The sequence below is a fragment of the Macrobrachium rosenbergii genome, chromosome 7 (genome assembly GCF_040412425.1).
Source record: "Macrobrachium rosenbergii isolate ZJJX-2024 chromosome 7, ASM4041242v1, whole genome shotgun sequence".
In the NCBI taxonomy this organism is placed as follows: domain Eukaryota; kingdom Metazoa; phylum Arthropoda; class Malacostraca; order Decapoda; family Palaemonidae; genus Macrobrachium; species Macrobrachium rosenbergii.
This window is the reverse complement of record NC_089747.1, coordinates 66,203,266-66,222,494: the sequence shown is the minus strand read 5'-3', so window position 1 is coordinate 66,222,494 and position 19,229 is coordinate 66,203,266.

Sequence of the window (19,229 nt, the reverse complement as noted above, 5' to 3'; positions counted from 1 at the left end):
TGTCCTTTCATAGCTTATCCGCTAATCAGGCAATCGGGTCAATTCCAAATTAAGTGGAGGGACTGGATGTCCTTAATTGAAGTAGTCAAATGATTAGTTAAGGTTTAATTTTGTCCTTTAAAAAATAATTGTTCTTTTTCTTTGTCGTTAACACACACACATACACACACGCGCGCGCGCTCACACATAAGAGGAACCCATTGAGAGCTACAAAAATTCGAAAACTCACAAAAGCACGCTAATTTAAAGTGCAGATTGGCACTCAAATACACATAATTAAATAATAATCAGCACATAAGGGTGATTTGTCAATACAAAAGCTAAAAGTGCACACATTCAGAGGCCACGGAGAATGGCAACAAATTAAGATAAAAACAATGGAACAGCTGTAGTTTGGGAATTTATGGATGAAACTCGTTGTTTAATTTCCATTGTTTCTAGTATCAGAAGCTCTGTGATTTTCTGCCAGATCAAATGACTTTAAAGTCTTCATAACTATTTGAGGTTTCACACGAGTGCTATAGTTTCGCGTATTAGAATTCTCTGGATTGGACAGACGACAACCAATTCTGTGACTTACTCCTTTATAACAGTCGTCCCTTAACCTGAGCCGCCGCCTCGTGAATCCGATATATATTTCCAAATTACATCTGGGATAAGAGTACTATTGGTGAGGGCCGATTCTCATAATGGCGTAAGCCATAGAACTGGCTGTCTTTTGTCCCGCATACTCGTGCCTATACCATTGATATGTATGTATGTATGTATGTATGTATGTATGTATGTATGTATGTATGTATGTATGTAAGAAGAACACCTACATCGGAGACACTAAAGAAAATGTGCATACAAGCAAACGTCGTACATATGTTAACACTGAATTCAGTATCTAATATGAATAAGTCATTCTGAACAACTGATACCTCATTATCAAGGAATATTTTCAATCTGGAGTCCTTCAGTTTGTTAAGGATGTAAATCAGGAATGACACTTGGGAAGCCTAACCTTAAGTAAGGTCACGCGATGTTGACATCACTCAGAGTGTGCATCATAAGTAGGGGAACAAGTAAAGACTATTGCAGTAAGGGCTAATTAGGCAAGTGCGCATTGGTAAGGTAGTTTTTAATAAGTGAGTCGTTTCGAGTTACGTGGATGAAGGTAGATCTGGGTTATGATTCGTGATTTAAATGGGAAACGACATGCAAAGTTTGCAACGCTTAACTGACACTGATTTTGGAATTCTGTTAGAACATCAGATTTTTCTCAGAATAGATTCTAGTGACGTAGCGGAATTCATCGCGTACTCAGTGTAAAAGAAGTGCACGCAAAATGGAGCCAACGCACACACGCACGGGCAAACAGAAATGCACGCATATAAGGAACTTACAAATCATAATCAACAAACCAGCAAAACAACCGACAAATCCGTGGACAATTCATCCCCTTAATTTCCTGAGGGAAAACGCCACCGCTCATGATAAGAGAGAGAGAGAGAGAGAGAGAGAGAGAGAGAGAGCATTCCTCCTCTATCAGTGAACGGCCCTTTCCTTGTTATTCGCCATGACGGTTACGATTTACACGGCAGTAAATCTTACTTACGAGCCTCGTTGTTGCCGGTAAGTAGGATAAATGATTTCCCAAATGCCATGAAAATCCCGAATGGGTAAAGGATTGGCAATGTAGGATATTAAGTCCCTCCTTTCCTCCTCCTTTCGGGAGGTACTTTGACTGGGAAGGCTGTCACCCACTGCTGCTGATTAATTTGAGCAATGAGATCGAGGCAGCGCCGGAAATTCAGGTTATATTTCATGTTTTATATTTGCCAGATTAATGAAACAGTCGTTTGTTGAAGTTCACGAAAATTGTGTCAAATTCTGAGATGATGAATGGGAATAAATGACTAGATTATGGGTGACACTTGAATGTAACTTTGAAAAAAAAAAAAAAAAAAAAAAAAAAAAAGGCTCATGGGATAACGAAAATGTGCACTAACGCAAATTATTTCCTACTAGGATACGTCGCCCTAGGTTAGTTTAGATCAAGGAGGGTTAGGTTAGGTTGTAAGCCTTGTAATTTCAACTGAATAGGTTTGTGGAGTTAAAAAGGTTTTATACTGAATGATTTCTACCACATTTTCGGCAGATTATGTCGATTTCTGTACTTTAAAATGTTAATATTAATAATGATATTAATCATAAGTAAAATGACAACTAGATGTTTTTGAAATTACTGGTTATTTTTCTTTATACAAAATAAATTTATATATATATATATATATATATATATATATATATATATATATATATATATATATATATATATATATATATATATATATATATATATATATATATATATATATATATATATATACCCTTGTAAATTTATCCGTTCAAGAAAAAAAACTCAATTGAACTAAAACATAAATATTTATAAGAAAATCGATTTGATTTAAAATAAAGAAAAGTCTAAGAGTTATCGTAACGTAGAATTCTCCCTCCTGACAGGCTTAATCTGAACCACCTTATAAGGTAATGATGTGTTGGCCCATATTGGTCTTTGAATACTTGTTGCAAATCTAAATTGTTCAAACGATACTTTGACAAGTCAGAATTTAACATTTACATACATTACTCCAATATGTTACTTTAAAACCTGGTGGTAATTAAAGTAAATTCTTGATCATGAGCTTCTAAACTATCTACTAATATTATTTTGGTTCCATTGAATTTCCCAGAGCTTTTTAATCATCTTCTGCTTTTATGGCCTATAGAATTCACCTCGTTAAAACCAGTTATTTTGAATTTTCTTAGTATTAACGATAGTACAAGTTAGTAATGCTGCATTTCTTCTGGATTCTAACCGTCAGGAAAGAAAAACAGAGAAATTGTGGAAGTATTACCATCAACGTATACAGTGTCCCTCGCACCTATGGAAAATACATGATTAGAGGCCTCACATATATCTTATGTAATATCATTATTGATATCACTTAATCCAGCGAAGGCTCCCCTTGACTATGTACATATTTAAGACGACAAGCCTAAATTCTTTCTCCATCATATCATTTGAAATAATGTTCAGAAGCAAACAAATAAATTATGAAAGGTTCAATTCTCCCAACTACCAGGAGATCTATTAAATAATGATTTGTCTTCAAATTAACCATTTCAATTTGGTGTATGATAATTTCAGGTATTTGTTGTTTGTTCCTGTCGTGAATGGGAATATTGCATAACAAATTATTCGTTGCTTTCCCGGGCATGGGATGTTCGCATTATGGTCATGCATGACAAGTAATTAGTCATGACCCTTAGATGGTGAAACCATTTTTTTAACTAGTACAATATTTAAAATAATGGATCCATTTATTTTGTTTCAAATGTCTTAAAATATTGGAGAAAGTTTCAATTATCTTATTATTATTATTATTATTATTATTATTATTATTATTATTATTATTATTATTATTATTATTATTATTATTATTATTATTATTATTATTATTATTGATTTAATGTCGAAAATAATGTACCCGTTTATTTTGTTTCAAATGTGTTTTTAGAATATTGAAGAATACTTACCCTAGAAAATATTCTGAAGCTTTTGGAGATACAATGTAAAGAAAGATTATTTCGGACTCAAAAATCGTCACTTTCAAATAGAATTAATTACTATATAGAAACACTTAAACACCATTTTGTGTTACATGAGAGTACGAAAGTGGTACTGAAACTACTGTACAGTTTTAATAGTGGTCTTCATAACGAAAAGAAAAAGCAATTTATCTTTATAACCCTTCAGTCATGGAAATGTGAATATAAGAGCTCTTAGCATTTTTATACCCGGAATCTCATGAAATCTGATTTCAGAAAATCATTCCAGGTATGAGTGAAAAATTATGAATATTTCCATTCAATTTTATTGAACATTTAAAAAAATTATTTTCCTTTTCTTGCGGTTTATTCCCAGGAGAGCATTTCGTAGAAGTTGCAAAATTTATTTGATAAGTTTCTGTAAAAAATGCAAGGAATTTGAACTTTTTAGAAACGACATGGGACTGTGAGGGAAATTCGAATATTTATTATTTGTTTAGATACACTCCAACAAATGAAGGCTCACCGTACTTCATTGACAATTTTGTATTGTTCCCGGAGTCAGTTTTGTTGCAAAGGACTTTATAATAATATATTTTGAAATATCACGTCACAAACTTTCTTTTAACAGAAACTTTACGTTCATTTTCTTATTCATATTGATCTTTCCTTATACATTAGTACAACTTTAGTTCTTTGCTTTTAAATTCCTATATCACAAGAGTATTTCTGCATTTTCAATCAATTTCATCCTAAGTACTCTGAGATTTTCTGAATAAAACTCATTGGAACCAACTTTTATTGGTAGAAAAGGTCAGAAATTATTTAGCTTCTGGAAAGATAATGAACTTCCAAAACTATTGAAAATTATTATAATTCGTATCTTCTAGCAACACCCTCTGGGGTCAAGAAAAAGACTGAATGTTATTCCAGTGAGATATAGTAATCTATTATGAAACTAAGTTTTATGACACCGTAAAGTGTTATCAATTTCTGATGACTTATTTTGTTAAGCATTATCTTTATTTCTATCTAAGCAACATGGTCGGTAACCTTGATGACAGTTGGAACGTTCTACAGGAGACTCAACTCTATGGTCAGTTCCCCATCGCAATAACGAAGAGATATGGAACGCTGCAGCATCGAGATGGCAGTTGGGTGTGAAAGTCAGTTTCAGGGGTCAGGCGAGATTAATATAGAAGAAAATACCCAAAAAGAAGGGGTAAGGAATGCAAGGTCGTTGGACGAAGTCATAAATAGATTATATGTGCATATACCAATGTATGTTTCACGAAGTACATATGATACGTGCATGATCTATGCATGATATACGCAATTTTCTTGTTTACTGTACATGAGCTTGTGAGTCATACAAAATATCAGTGCACAGGTTCGAGTACTGATGGATCTATATCTGTCTGTCTATCTATCAGTCTTATGATTATATATATATAATTATATATATATATAGATATATATATATAAGAGTATATATATATATATATATATATATATATATATATATATATATATATATATATATATATATATATATATATATATATATATATATATATATATATATATATATATATATATATATATATATATATATATATATATATATGTGTGTATATATATATATATATATATATATATGTATGTGTGTGTGTGTGTGTGTGTGTATGAGAGAGACAGAGATTAAAAGAAGTGAAAAGAAATACAAATATAGCAAAAACCATGCAAATCACTTCTAAGACTCGCTAGAACATTTCCGCTTCATCTTACCGATCAAGGTGTTGTTACCTCATGAACACAAACATAGCGTGAATATCTCCTCTTTCATAATCGTTCTTCTTCGCAGATGAGCTTCTGTCCCATCGCCACCTTGCAATGATTCACCTGAGAATATATAGCCCACCCAACGAAGTAGCTCCCCTGTTCTCTTCGGTAAGCTGTATTCACGGCGACTGAACTCTACGAAAATCCCGAACAGGCTGAAGGATTTGAAATGAGAAAGACGGTTACGCGTTTTCTCTGTATACGAATTCCAGAGAGCTTAAATGTGGGATGATCCCGAAGCATAAATTATTTTTAAGAGGCGGGCTATGGTTGGCATGTGTGATTTCGTCTGAGTGGCTGGGATGAATGAAGGCTTTTGCTTCTCATTAAGAGGTGTTACGGTGCTTTCGGCCTTGCCTTAAATATATTACATTGAATATTATCTAATAAATAACGTGGTTTTGCATTCGAAATAATAGGGATAATATTTAGTCTAGATTGCAAACAGAAATGATATAATCGAAATTGAAAATAACTATCAATAGGGTGTCAGGTCCCGTTTTCTCACCAGGACTCTCAGGGCATCCTCGCTTCAAAACAAAATCTACGTGACACACCGAGTACTCTCAAGAAGCACATGCCAAGCGCTCCTGATTCAAAAGGTCTTTTATGCATTTTTCAGAACCTGCTTTATGTTCTTGTTAGAACTGTAACTACTAATGTATGTCAGGCATTGCAAGCCTTCCAACCATATGCATTTGAAATCTCTTCCTAAATTGTATACAGAATTGTTAACCAATCTTCAGGTATCAGAAAACACATCTAACTGTATATAGACATCCCTTTGTTTTTCCTTAATGTCAAATGCTGCTTTTACGCACACAAGAGTTCTTAACCTGTCAGAGATTTTGTGTTAATAAACCAGAATACACCTTGACTCTGTCTCTTACTCACCGCCTTGTCCTACTGGTGACCCCAAACATGACCGACACCACCAACATCAGCCCATCCAGCGACAATGCTGCAGCACCAAGCATCTGACTACCGCCCTTTACAGCCCACAACCCAGAGGTCTGGTTCTTCAGAGCAGAGACCATCTTCAGGTCCAAGAAGATCTGCTCATCCCACAAGGCCAACACCATCCTTGAGTTCCTGTGAGACGACATCTTTGAACAGACTGTAGAATGGCTTGCTGACCAAAAGACAACCGTGACCTACTAAGCACTAAAGAACCAACTAAGGTCATCCTTCAGCATGTCACCCACCCTCAGAGTTAGGAAATTCCTAGACAATGTAGGGGAAGCAAAAGGAGACCAACAGCCATCACACGTCTGCAAGCAATTGCGGCAGCAAGTTACAATCCCTGCCACAGATGGCCGCTCAGAGACTATGTTGGACCTTGTGAAAGTGGTCCTACTCACAATATTACCCTGCCAAACAGTCGTGGCCATCCCCAATGTATTCAACCATGGACCTCGACGAGTTCCTGAAGATAGTCAGCGCCATGCACTAGGCCCACAATTCGGCGTAGCCTACACAACCGCCCGTAGCAGCAGCCGCCCCACAGCCGCAGTAGCAGACCGATGCAGGAATGAACTGCGATCCAAAGGCCCCATGAACCCCATACACCACTACCGGAGCTCCAGGTGGACAAACAAACACAAGTTCAAGCCTAAAACAGAAGAATGTCCCAAGGGCATTTGTTTCTACCACTGGAGGTTTGGGAGTGAAGCCCAAAAATGTGAAAAGGACTGCTACATGTCAAAAACATGCAAAGAGGTCGCAGCAGTGACCCAATAAATTAAACATCAGTGGTGAGCAGAAACCGCACCTGCTTTCCACTGTCTCTCTTCCAGGTACAGACAAAAAGACTCACCGTGTTTTTTCATCACAAGCAAAAGATCAAATACAGAGTTACTGGTCGACACCAGCGAATGCAAATTGTTTGTGCCAGCCAACGTGCATGAACACTTCAATCCAACCGCAGCACCCTACAAGTGTTAACTGCTATGGAACCCCACTGAAAATATACAGGAAATGGACCATGAAAGTGTCGTTAGATGCGAAGCAGTACAACTGGATGTTCGTCACAGCAGACGTAACAATCGCACTTTTAGGAATAGACTTCCTAAAAGCCCATGACATACTGGTAGGCATAGTGAAACAGCAGCTGATCACATGACCCACCCCCGTAGCCCCACTCACACCAACTCCAGCACCAGATATAAGTCTACTCCTACAGGAGTTCACAGAGGTATTTGAGGATGACCTGCAGCATGACCTGACCAAACCAGCAAAGCACCACGTCTAGCACCACATAGTCACTGAAAGTTCCCCAGTGCACACCTGTTTCATATGTTTGGCCCCAGAAAAATTGCCATGCCAAACAAACTTTCCAGGACATAGGATGGGCAGAAATATGCCAAAAAACCTCCAGCCCCTGGGCATCTCCCCTACATATGATACCAAAACCTGACAGCACATGTTGACCCTGCAGTAACTACCAGAGACTCATCATCAACACAGAACCTGTCAGGTACCCAGTGCCGTGCATCACCAACATAAGCAACCAGATGGAGGGCACCAAAATATTAACAAAGATCAACCTGTTGGAGGGATACTTTCAAGTCCAGGTCACAAAGGAGGACATGGAAAAAACAGTCATTATCACCCCCTTCGGCATGTACACCTTCAACTACAGCTGCTTCGGCCTTCGGAACTCAGGTGCAACCTTCCAATGTCTGATGGACGAAATCCTGCAACCTACTCTTCTGCTTTGTCTAAGTTGATGACATACTGATATTCAGCCCCAGCACCAAACAACACAGGTGGGTCCCGCAAATACTTAGAGAGGATGGATTTATAGTCTGAAAAGACAAACTCAAATGGGCAAAACCAGTAGTAGAATTCCTGGGCCACCAAATAAGCCGCGACAGTGTCAAGCCCTTCCCGACGAAGGTCCAAGCAATCACTGACTTCCCAAAGCCAACAACAATCAAAGCAGTCCAAGAATTCACGGAAATGATTAACTATTATCACCATTTCATACCTAACCTTGTGAAATAATTGGCTCCAATATATGTGTTCAAAAGGAAAAGCTAAAAAACTATGTTGGTATGAAAAACAAGATAAAGCCTTCACACTGGCTAAACAAACAATCACCTTTGCTTCCTCACTAATCTTTCCTTTATCCCATAGGTCCCTCACCCTAATGACAGACATGAGTAGCACAGCAATGGGCATGGTACTCGAACAAGAAGCAGATGAATGTCGTCACCTGTTGGCATTCTTCAGCAAGAAGTTATCACCCAGCAGAACAAAAGTACTCCATGTTCGACCGAGAGTTACTGGCAGTCCATAGAGCCATCCGCCACTTCCGACACATGCTAGAACGACAACAATTCGTGGTGCAGATGGACCACCAATGGTTGGTACACGCCTTCACCAAGAGCGTAGATGGGTGATCAGTAAGACAGCAGCGTCACCTATTGTCAATAGTAGAATGCTTCTGAACCATCAGACACTTGAAGGGCTCTTCCAACAATGTGGCAGACGCCCTTTCCCAAAACTCCATCAACACCATCCAGATCGAGATATCATATCCCAGAAGGATGACATGGACCTACAGCGACTTCAGCGGGGAAAATCCGCCCTTGCGTGGAGCGACCTATCCATCAATGACAAGAGAGATAACCAACGCCTGAGAGATAAGTACCAGACGCCCTTGCCCATACTTACCATTAGGGTTGAGAAAGAAAGCCTTCAACCTTGCTCACAACCTGTCCCACCCATTGGGCAGATCCACCACTCAAACCCAGTCAGAGCAGTACATCTCCTAGGGAATGAAGGCAGACATCAAAAAGTGAGCAAGAGAATGCCTCCCATGCCAAGCATTAAAAATAATGTGAACACAGAGATAGGGATAGGAGAGTTCCAGACAACACAGTGATGATTGGCCCACATCCACATCAACATTGTGGGACCCATGCCCACCTCTGAGGGGTACAGGTATCCCTTCACGATCATTGACAGGAACACCAGGTGGCCAGAAGAAATACCAGTAATGCATCAGATAGCAGAGAGTTATGTGAAAGCACTAATAGAATGGGTCAGCAGGCATGGAGTACCATAATACATAACAAGCGACAGAGGAACCAACTTCACCTCCACCTCCACCTCATGGAGCTCCCTCGCCACCAGCTTCGGGGCAAAACTCATTCCCACAACAGCATACAACCCAGAAGCAAACAGCATGGTGGAGAAACTGCACCGCTCCCTCAAATCATCACTAACTGCCAGATGTCAAATCAAAGCGGGAGTTGAAGAAGGAATTACCGTGGGCCTTGCTGGGACTAAGAACAGCCCCACATGCAGCATTCAAAGCATCACCAGCAGAAGCACTCTACGGCCAAGCATTGGCAATACTGGCAGACATTTTTCAAAACACGACAGCCCAAGACTCTTCCAGACATCATTGGAAAATGTCATGCCGGCAAAGACAACGTACGGTGTAGTAAGAAAAGAATACATCCCCAAAGACCTTAAAAGAGCAAAGTATGCACTCATAAGAATAGATGCATACCAGCTCCCCTCCCCCCTCCCTCTCCAGCCTAGTCGCGACCACAACACATACTACAATGCAGAGAAAGCGTATCAGCTGACAGTGGACGGGAGAATCGCCTGGGTCTCTACCGACAGATTAAAACCAGCCTACATCCCAGACTGTAACCCACTCCTCTAGGCTTACTTTCCCAGGGGGTGGGGGTGAAGTGCTGTGAGGTCCCGATCCTCAGGGCGTCCTTATTTCAAAACAAAATCTAGTGATGCACCAAGTACTGTCAAGAAACACAGATCCAGGGCTCCTGATTCAAATGATCTTTTATGCACTTTTCAGAAGTTACTTTATGTCCTTTTTTAGAACTGTAGTTACTAATGTATGTCAGGCATTGCAAGCTTTCCCACCATATGTATTTGAAATCTATTCTTAAATTTTATATAGATTGTTAACCATTCTTCAGGTGTAAGAAAACACATCTGACTGCATATAGATGTCCCTCTGTTTTTCCTTAATGTGAAATGCTACTTTTATGCTCACAAGAGTTCTTGATCTGTCAGAGATTTTTTTGTCTCAATAAATCAGAATATACCTTGACTTTGCCTCTTACTCGCCGCCCCGTTATAAGGGAAACATTTCTCCACCAACATGATATTCGTGAAATTTCTGATACCCTTATAATCTGTAGGGGTTGACAGAAGTGACTGTGAAATTATAACTGAGTTAAGTACACTTGTTACTTAAGTGGATAATAAAGGGAAACTTCTAAGAGAGGTTCTAATTAATTTAAGAATAATACAGTTTTATTATCCGTAAATGGACAATGCTCATTAGGTGGGACAATGAACAGTCCAAATTTTTTAGATCATTACCATTACATGTCTTTCAGACTGCTACCAGTCCTAGGTCCTAGCCTTTTAGACTGCTAAAAGTCCAAGTCATTTTAGAGAATTACCAATCCAAGTCTCTTAGACAACTACCAGTCCAAGCCTTATAGATCGTTACCAGTCCAAGCCTTATAGATCGTTACCAGTCCGAGGCTTTTAGACTGTTATCAGTCCGATTCTTTTATACCATTACCAGTCCAAGCATTTTGAGCATGACCAGTCCAAGTATTTTATACTCTTATCGGTCCAAGTTTTACAGACTGATGCCACCTCAAGTCTTTAAGGCTGTTACCAATCCAAAAATTATAAAGCATTACCAGTCAAAGTCTTCAGATTATTACCATTCCAAGTCTTTTAGAGAAAGTGACAAAACAAAAACCAAACTGAAGACAAAAAACTTTCTTAATATGTTCGACAAAGAATAAAAAAATCTTGACAAATCATAGAACCTTAAATTCTATTCATATATTTTTTTTTCTTTTTGCCCTTGTATGTGTGTGTATGCATGCATATAAATGTATGTGTGTATGGGAATGTATGTATGCGTGTGTATGTGAATGTATGTATGTGTTTGTATATCAGTGCATGCATGTGCGTACATAGCTTTTACCATAGGAATTTTACTGGAATAAAAAAAAATACAAACTGAGTACATGTCCTAGATTACTGTCTCAATCGCCCTTACGGAACTCTCAAACTGGGACCAGAAACATTACTAAGGATTATTGGTGTTCATTCTTTTCTCTTTTAAATCTCTTCTGAAAATCTTCTGTAAAACCACTATTTATGACCTGGATTTGTAATGATATTACCTTTTGTAGCTGGGTTATCAAACCTGTCAAAAAATACAAGATTTGTTCACTCAAGTCTGCTAAAAATAAATATCCATTTGACTAGTTTTTTATCTATTTATTTATTGTATTTATTCTTGCCCTTTTTTTTTGTTGGGGGGGGAGAATATTTACTTTAAGTTGGTATATGAAGCAAAAGAAGATTCGGAATTTTCAGCGAAAACTGACCGAAAAGTGGCTGGCGTTTTGTTCTCACGTGAAGCTGCCCTGCATTTTTATTTGCCATGTTTTTGTATTTCATTTAGGCGTGCGAATGTGAAAACATTGCTTTTTTGTGTGTTTAGATTTCACTTCCTATAAAAATATGTCTTTTTGTCTAGGAAACGTCATACCTAGACAACAGTATAATAAAATCAAAGAATATTTATCTTTACAGGCTGTGAAACAAAACATTAATTTTCAAGTTTTAAAAGGAATTTAGTTGTACATCAGTTATGTCTTTAATGATCTTTCTTGATAGGCTATGTCAAAAAATGCAATTGAGGTGCCCGGCGGAGCAAGGGCACAAGCGCCACCGCGGCCGAAATTGAGTTAGCAGTACGACATTTTTCCCTAGGCTTCCCTCTATGCATCAGTACATCGTATGTGACTGTAGGGCTTAAATATTATGGTCTAATATGCCATTGAACACAAGTACTTTTTCACCCTTACGGGATGTAGAAATTTCTGCCAACAGACTCGCTTGCATAAGGGCGCTTCTCAACTGTCCCTTTAAACCTGGGGTGGTGAGAGCAGGAGGTATGGGGGAGTGAGCATTGCTGTCTCTCTTCAACTACCTCCCGCTTGGATTCGGCATCCAATGAAAACGTGCACAGACTGGGTTCACGTTTCTATTCGCTTGCCGCTGCTCTATCTCATATGATGGAACACAGAGACACCTTCTCATCCTTTCTCTTATCACATGCTCTTCTGTTATCAGATGCTCTGATATTTTTTTACTTCTTATGGGTATTTTCTTAGCAATTAAATAGTTTTTTTTTTACCATGGCTGATAATGTTAATAACAGCGATCACCAAGAGATCGATATTATTGAAGGCGAAGTTATCAATAGCGGTCAAGTGAAGATATTAATGAGCCTAGTTCTTCACATGGTCATAAAAGGAAGGCCATCCTGAAACTTGGAAAATGAATATCGCTGAAATACTTCGTAATGAAGGTTAGGCTTATACTAGCCGAAAGACTCTTAAAGAAGTAGAAGCCCGTAAAATTAGACCTGCTTGTGCTGCTGGGTGTTTTCAGAAAGTTACTATGCCTGTGATAGAGGCATTGTTTAAAGATTATTGGGGCATGGGGAACTACGATGCCCATACATCATATTTGCAGAAATTAATGGTTCCAGTGACAACAAAACGTCGAAGGAAACCCTCAGAGGAAAGTTCGCGTACACAAACAATTTCTTATAGTGTGATACATGGAGATAAGCATTACAATGTGTGCAAAAAAAGTTTTATGGCTATTTTTGGAATAGGGGATAAGAGGGTACGCGTTGTTTTAAAGAAATTAACATTAGGGAAAACAAAAGTGGCTGACAAGCAGGGAACAAATGCAAGGGTATCAAAATTGTCTGGGGAAAAAGCAGACCTTGTACGTGAACACATTAAGATGCTGCCGACCATGACATCTCATTATTCTCGCGCAAAATCTCGTAACTGCATGTACATGGAATCGAATCTTAGTGTTGTGAAGTTGTATGATATGTATGTGAAGTTTATTAAAGATAAGCACCCAAATGCGGATATTGTCTCTTTTAATTATTATAGTAATGTGTTTAGGACTGAATTTAATATTGGTTTCATGCCCCAGTTGTTGATACCTGCAACACCTTTGATTTATTGTCAGCAAATATTTCAAAATATAACCAAAAGGGTTGTGAACAGGCTCAGTTAGATGACGTGCAACGTGAGTTGGATGCACATAAAGTGCTTGCAACACAAGCTAGAGCTGTGCTTGATAGCTTTAGTACGTCAGACAATGATGATTTTATGGCGTTATGTTTCGATCTGCAACAAACATTGCCGACACCCAAGCTGAGTACTAGCGTTGCTTTTTATAAAAGAAAACTTTGGACATACAACTTCTGTGTTTTTAACATGAAAACTCAGAAATTGCACCCATTACTTCAAGGACTTTGACACTCAAGAAGGAGGAAGGCTTAATGATACCCCTGAAGAAAAAGAGGTCCCAGTCAGAGATGCTAACGTTGATGCCCTGGACATGAATTTCACTTGTGCTAATATTTCTGGTATTATTGTCATTAATTTCAAAGAATTTATTTTTTATTTACCATTCATCTAAAAAATTTTAAACCCATATTATTGATTAAAATTCAGGAATTACTATCAATGCTTTTTTTATTGCTATTTGGCTTTTTTTGTATTGAGCTTTCTTATTTTTTATTATTTATTTATTTTGTGCGTGTGTGTTTACCATGACTTTTTTTCTTAAGTGTTGTAATGTCAATAATTAAGGAAGGGCCAAAGAAAGTAAAATCAACCACAAAAATCGCTACTATCGAGTAAAATAATAATCTGGTACACTCTACTTTACCTTACATTTTATACTATAGCTTAAGTATAAGATATAATAATGGCATAATTTTGGGATATATGGTACACGGATAAATTTCCTTTAAAATGACGAAAACTAGATTAAAATCGTATGGTTGGTTTCAAAGGTATTGATGTTTGAAAACTTTAAATGCGTTTTTCTCAGTTTGTAAAAAACGGCGCTTGCGCCCTTGCTCTGCTGGGCGCCTCAATTATGCAATTATACAATATTCGTTTATTTCTCCAAACATTCTTAAAAAACACGCTATCTTAATAATAATCCTCACGGGTGCTAGTTGAGACAGGCTGATAATTCTTCTCTGGTGATTTAAATGAACGGTGTCCATGAACACTTATCTGTTTGTCAGATCACTCACATTATCATACGATACATTTTCGTTGTGATTTACGTTACAGACTTTTAAGTTAATGTATGAAATAATGATCGTATTTAGATGGACAGTGACAGGTAGCGGAACGCAAATGTTTGCAATAATTCGAAAATTGCTTGGAGAAAACTCTCGGTTTTTATTTTGCCTAAAGAACTTCCACTTCCATCTATTCCCGGGATGCCCACTTTTTCGGAGACTGAATGTCAATATGTCAGATGGGATAACTTTCGACTAATGGCGAACATTTTTTCCAAGCGACGCTAAAACGAGTTCGAAAGGAAAAAGGTTCGCAAAGTAAAAATAAAAATTCAGAATTATCTCGTATAAAATCTTCGTTATCTTACAACTAACATTTTCAATGTCTGGCATTTCCTTGCCATCCCTCATAGCCTAGCTTCTTTGAAGTACCAAAATGATAAATAACTATATTTTTTTTCATATTGAGAAAGGAGACTTTGATTGAAAACCCCACCCAACCTGAGAGCCAAGACAAGGAAAAGTAAATTTAGGGTAATACTCAGAATTGACAGAAAGCTCGCGAAATCCCAATGAGGAGAGTCAAGCAGTCATCTCTTGCGTATACGAGTATGCAGTTTGCAGTCAAAGATCTTTAAGATTTCAAGCGAACGTTCACTTAAACGCTTAATTACCATGACAGAGTAAGATTTTTATCCAGAGAGATAATCAAGGTTTCAACATTCAAAACAATTTTCAATTCACAGCAGTAGTATTTTTCAGCATATTTCCATCAACTTGTTAGTTTTATTAGGCATGCAGAAAATCATATCAAAATATGACATTAAGAGGTCAGTTTCAAGACGTCTCAATACAGCATATTTACAGAATACTAGATATTTCTGATTCTACCCTTACAAGTACAGACAGGAGGTTGCTGTTTATAAACATACATGCCACAGGGTAAAAAAAATCCCCATTACAAGTTCCAGCGAGCAATTTTAATAACCATTGCCTCAATCCAGTCATATATTAATAGCAACTCATGTGGCAATAATGTGGTCCTTTACTTCCAAGTTATGTCCCTATGCAAGTTCATGTCATGAGTTTCATTCATTAACTTTTAGCTCATGTATGTGCACATGCATAAGAGACTCATTACCTTACTGGTTAAATGCACAATCACGCTTTGATGTAATTTTGACTAATTTTATCATATTCGCATGTGCCATAAGCATACATACATACATGCATACATATTGTACATACATATGTGCGTGTGCAAGTGTGTACTTTTCGTGTCTGAGAGAGCGAGTTACAACTTTGTATATTTGTCTAACGTTTGTTTTCTTTCCTTCTTTCTTGAAACCTTCGGCTCAAAGCCATTATGGACAGAGTCATCCAATTATAAATCCAAGAGGGCTCCAAAGAGCAATCAGCCAGCAGAGAGATACAACATAAAAGCAATTTAATGAACAGATGAATATGAGCGAACTGAAAATAAAACCGATACACCTGAATTCAGGAGACTTCGGCAGAAAGCAGGAAAGAATTTGCTCCTCGTTGAAACGTTTGGAGATCAGAAGATTCCACAGTGTTTACAGCAGCAGCCTGCCTAGCATTGTGAGCAAAAACAGCTAGGTCAGCAAAGAAGAGTGCAGAGGGTGTTTGTTGCTGTAGTACATTTTATGAAAAACTTTACGTCTATGCCACAAGCCAACATTAAGAATTGTCAAAACAAACTGGACTGATGACATAACTATAAAAAAATTTGAGATGAGAGTCAACCCCGGAAGACGACACTGGAGATCAGTTCTAAACAAGGAAAAAGAAGAGCTAAAACACTTAGATACAAAAGCGTCAACTTGAAACATCAAAAGACATTTCCTCAAGATACCAATTTTGTGCGAAACAGTGGAAGCAGAATTATAAGCTCTGAAAAGTCAATTTATTATCAAAAGCTACAGCCAGAATCTGAGAGTCACTGACATTTAAAACCCTACCTTTTGCTTATAAATCAAGATGCAAAGGCAAAAGTGTTCTGGATCGACTAAATATCATACTTTGAGTTTTAGAAGTGCTTAGCTTAATGCCCCATAGCCTACTCCAATCTTGAATTGTTTCCAATTGGAATCTATACAATATATGAATGCGTTACTAGCATAATCCTATATGAGAAAATATAAGGAATCATATGTCGTTATATGCTGGCAGTGATACGTCACCAAATCCCTGAAATCTAATTAAGCAAACATAATTATTACTCTCAAAATCTAACGGCAATCTATAATGACTATCTTATTACTGTCTGTTATTACTGCCTGATTACTATCTCTTTTCAATGATCATCGAAAAGAAAACAAAACTGATCTTTGTGAACTTTGCAATTTTCAATAGCTATATTTCTGAGCCATTAAAAAGAAAAAATATCTTAATTGCTTAATTAATTGCTTAATCACGATGTTAAACGTAACTTGCATTGCTGGCATAAACTCTAAAGCACGCATTCACAGGATACGCTTTCCTGATGCTAATCACCCAAAAATAAATAATTACACTCGCTGGCAGACATTAGTGCAATAACGCCCCTAGGCACTTGCGTTCTCTCTCTCTCTCTCTCTCTCTCTCTCTCTCTCTCTCTCTCTCTCTCTCTCTCTCTCTCTCTCTTACTTGTTAGTCTTTCTTGTTGTTCATTCAAGTTTGCATACAAACCAAACAAAACGTTGGAGCCATAAACACTATAAGATATATGGTGAAGTGAGCAATGAGCATGAACACATACGATAAATAATTATATATATATATATATATATATATATATATATATATATATATATATATATATATATATATATATATATATATATATATATATATATATATATATACACACATTAGCGCATGAAGGTGGACCATGGAAACGTATTCATCTCTACATAATTCTTTATTTCCAACGTTTCGTAATAAAGAGCTTTATTACATCATCAGGGAATCTGTTAAATAATGAATAAAATTACTTTAAAAATTGCTCTTAAAATCAATAAAATCCATAAAATAATTCACAGTTAAAATACAAGATAAAAAAAAAAACGAAAAAACACACAAAAAAAAACATAGAAGCAAAATCAAAGACCGCTAACCAACCTTATACCAAGGAGGCAGAAGGCAGAATGCATAAGAAAAGTTAACTCAGGTACAGCTGAGTGGAGGAGGTCTGGGTATTTAACTGGGGAACTAGTTGTTTAATAAATAATGATTCCAGGTAGGCAGTTCGCATGCATTAGTTGTTTGGCCTATGATACAGAAATCGTTTCTATCAATATATGTTTACAAATTTTCGAATGGTTTCTTATGCTTGAATGCTCGGGATTGGAGAGCCTACAGCCAGTCCGAAAACTTAATCTCGATGAGTCGATTCTGACCCTCAGTAACCTCCTCGTGGATCCGACATATGTCCCAGAGTTACACTTGGGCAAGTATACTTATATACCACGTTAGAGGTCAAAAGAGGTTTAATCGATCTTTGTGTCTGAAAAAGGAACCAATCGTTAGTGGATTTTTAGGAATTAATTTTAGATTAATGGCACCATAATGTTTATGAACAATTTGTGCAAACCTTTGTCGAAAAGAATCATCATGTAAAAATGGAAATTTGGCATAAAAGCTAATTTTGGTACTGTACAAGGTTTGGCGATATTCATGAATTGTTTGTTAAGAAACATGCGGAGCTTTTTAAAAAACAAGTTCTGTGGGAAGCAATTATTCACAAAATATCCAGAAAGGAAACCAATTTCCTGATGGAAGGATTGCCAGTTCGATGTAATAAAAAAAGCCCTGTGGAGGAGAGTAAAAATAGAGTTCAGTTTAAAATCATAAAAACAAGAACTATAGTAATTGGATCCTAAACCAGTAAAAGTCTTCTTTCTAAAAAACAGAAGTATTAAAAAATCCATTATCCCTAGTAACAAGAACGTCTAGGAAAGGCAATTGATTGTTCACCTCTTTTTCTACAGTAAACTTAATGTTATTATGTTTAGTATTAACATATGCTAAAAACGAGTCAATATCACAATCATTCTTAAATAAGGCGAAGGTGTCATCAATATACCTACCATAAAAGAGTGGGTGGAACCTAAGTGGACATTCATCTAACATGCGCTCTTCCAGCGAGCACATGAAGATGTTGGCAAAAGTAGGACCCAAAGGAGAGCCCATGGCTACACCGTCAGTTTGTTTAAAAAGTTTGCCTTCAAAACAAAGGCGGTGTCCAGCACTGCCAGTTCTAAAAGAGTTTTAAAAGACGTACGATTAACATTGTTAAAAACAGAATCTGGTTCAGGAAAAAGTTTATGTAAGATAATATCGATAGTTTCTTCCACAGGAACATTAGTAAAAGAGATTCAACATCTAAACTGGCCATTTTAAAATTAGCGTCCTGTAATAAAACTTTATCCTTAAAGAGTAAGAATTGCCGAGTAAAGTCATTTTTAGTCAGCGGTTCTAAAAGAGGTACCAAATATTTAGCTAACTTATAATTAGGTGTATTATATGATGCCAAGATTGGTCTCATAGGTGTATTAGGCTTATGTATTTTTGGGAGACCGTATAAAGCTCCAAAGGATGATCCGGTGACAAACAAATCTTGGTATGTATTATCATCTAT